This window comes from Delphinus delphis, chromosome 18, assembly GCF_949987515.2.
Source record: "Delphinus delphis chromosome 18, mDelDel1.2, whole genome shotgun sequence".
Lineage (NCBI taxonomy): Eukaryota > Metazoa > Chordata > Mammalia > Artiodactyla > Delphinidae > Delphinus > Delphinus delphis.
The window spans coordinates 7799970-7803271 of record NC_082700.1 but is presented as its reverse complement, the minus strand read 5'-3'; positions in this window follow the sequence as shown (position 1 = coordinate 7803271).

Genomic DNA, 3302 nt, shown 5'->3' with positions numbered 1-3302 from the left:
CAGTTTTGTCACTGATTTAAAAATGGGATTGGAGCAGCATGGTGTAAACTGTGAGAATCCAACTTTCCTTCTTTGCTGTTTCTTATATATGCTATCACTGTTCTAAATGAGAATGACTTTCTCCTGATAGAAAAGTAGCATATGTTGATTACAGTGCACTTTTTTAAAACTACAGAGTTAAGTGTAACTTATCTACCACCCAGAAAAAAACAACTCTTCCAGCCTTTCTCTCCTGACGGTGGTGTGTGTCAGCACGGGGGGGTGGGGTGTGTGTGGTGTGTGTGTGTGTGTGTGTGTGTGTGTGTGTGTGTGTGTGTTAGTGTAGTGTAGGCTGTTTTTTAAAGCTCTGTGTATCAGGGAGATCAGTAAATATCAGGTTTTATAACTTCACTGCTGTACTCAGTCCCATTATAAAGACATACCTGTTAATACATAAAGACACTTGGGCCAGTCCCAATGTTGGTGGGCTTTAGGTGTTTCTCATATTCTAAATAATGCTGCAATGAATCTTGTCTCAGGACAAAACTGAAGCAGTGTTGGGGAGAAGGCCTGCATGCTTAGGTTGGATAACGAGTAACGGTTACCACCCACCACTGTGCAGCAGTTACCTCCCTCACCAGCTAGGGGTGTTCATCCTTTACCTGTTGCCAGTCTATTATAATAACTACTGTTGAGCTGCTCTGTACCAGGTACTTCACATAGTTTGATTCTCAAAACCACCCACGAGGTTAAGTAATTTACAAGATCGCACAGGCATTTATCAGAGTTGGGAACAAACCTGGGCGCTCAAGTTACTCAGAGTGTAAAGCCCACAGACAACCATTCTGCATTAAGTAACGTGTCTTCATTTGTGTGGTGCGTACTTCAACACTTTAAATTTGCCTATTAGTGTTTCACGAATTGAGTATTTTATTCATTCTCGTCTGTAATGCTTGAATATTGGTTTTTGTGTAAAACGTTCTTATAAGGATCTTAACCATTTGCCAGGTGGTCAGCATTTTCCCACCTTGTAATATCTTTGACCTTTTGCCATCTGGAAGCCTTACATTTAACTGTAATCTATCTCTGGGTTTTTATGGTTTTTCTTATGTTCTCTTAATGCACACTAATATATATTCAATGGGTATACATTTACCCATAGAGAGGAGAAGACAGTGTTCTGTGTACAATCAGGAAGCTCATAAAACCCAAAGATTTTTAAAAGTATGAATGGGAAAACATTGTTTTTTCTTCTACCTCAAAATAGCACCTGATGATAATGGGGGAAGTATCAATCTGGCCTAAATCAGTTTGTTTCCTATTCAGGGTTAGAAATTTTCTATAGCATCACTTTTCTGTAAAGGTGAAGCAGAATTTCAAAAAATGGCTCAACTGACTATAGTTTGCAGCCCTCAGAATACTTTAGATATGGGAGAACACATTGTCATGTTGACTATTTTACAATACATTTTAATATCATACCTAGTAATCACCTAGAATCCTCAGGACATGGACCCGTTTGGATAAATGCTGTTTCACAAAAGACTGAATTTTGTATTTAATTTTCCCTTAGATTGTCACGTTATGACAATATTTCCAAAAGTGTCTAGTCATTTTAGTAATTGAACTTTGAAAATTAAACCTTTAGTCTAGTTCATCATGAACACTGGTAAAGCCTGAATAGCAATTAACTTAATTTCTTGGGTAAAGTCCCCAAAGTTGACTTGATTTCTATTTGTCCTTGATTCCTCATCAGAAAGAAGTGTAATGTGCCCGTCTCCAAAATAGCCGATGGAGAGTTACTTTCTGAAAGGCCAAAAAATAAATTTCACATTCAGTTAATGTGAGCAATGACCACACACTTTTATCAGCAGCTTTCAGGGTATTTTCCCCTGTTACCACTTGACAGTTTATGTATACCCAGACTTCTGTCTTGCCTGTGGTATTTGCTGTGGAGGGATGTCTCACTCTATGTAATCCTGGCACAAAACCGTTGTGTCATACTTTTATGGGGGAGACTGAGTCTTAACTATTTGGAGAAAGATTCCTTTTCTCAACGTATTGAGTAGGTTTGGTTTGTTTAAGCTCTTGTGAACAGGATGATGAAGTTTCCCTGTGCTGTTGCTACTTGGCTGCAGCAGATGTGCGATGGCTCTGCAGTAGTGGTCTAACTTTGCTAGCTCCGGGTACTTCCTAAAAGACAGCCAGTCACAATTAGTTATTTTTGAGTCTATAGTTTTTAAACAGTATAAGCATGTGTAGCATATAGTTTGCATATAGTTTTTAAACAGTATAAGCATGTGTAGCATAACTGAAAACTTTAGGATAAATTTAGCTTTTCTAGTAACTAGTGGTTTTACTTTCCCAGAATTGTTCTGCTTAAGGACCGGTGGCAGTACGGTATAGTGGAAAGAGCACATTTTGGGGTAGGAGAAGATCTGGTTTCTTATCCAAGGGTCCAGACTGTGCGCCCCGCCACTCCGCCCCAGCACTGTGGTTTTTAGGCTGATCACCTAGCTTTTCTAATCTCCATTTCCTTATCCAAATCTATAGAACATAACTGACCGAGTCTGTGTCTGATGTTGTGGATTCCTCTAAGGCAGGGTTTCTCAACCTTAGTTCTGTTGACATTCCGGGCTGGATAATTTTTTTTTTTTAGTTTAACACAGATTGTTTCTATGTAAAAATTGGATATTTTGTTCATCATGGATTTTTTACTTGAATTTTTTTTTTTTTTTTGTCTGTGCGGCATACCGATCTTAGTTCCCCATCCAGGGATCAAACCTGTGCCCCCTGCAGTGGAAGCGCAGAGTCCCAACCACTGGACCACCAGGGAAGTCCCTACTTGAATTTTTTAATTAAAGTATAGTTGATTTACAATATTATATTAGTTTCAGGTGTACAACATAGTGATTCAAAAATTTTTATAGATTATACTCCATTTAAAGTTACTGTAACATTTTGGCTGTATTCCCTGTGCTGTACAAGGTATCCTTGTGGCTTATTTCTTTTATACATAGTAGTTTGTATGGGCTGGGTAATTGTGGTGGGCCACCCTGTACACTGAAGAATGTTTACCAGCATCTATGACCACTACCCACTGGAAGGCCTTGTTGTAACAACCAGAAATGACCCCTGCCCCTTGAGGACTTCTGCTGTAGGAAAAGTGACTTTGAACTTCAAACAGAAAGAAGTAAACCGGCACTTAACTGAATGCCTTCTAGTGAGCTTGGCTGTGCTGTATGCTCTTAGGTTCACAATAATCCTCTCATTGTTTTATAGATGGCAAAATGAGGCGAAAGACCATCTGACCAAGTTAAAAG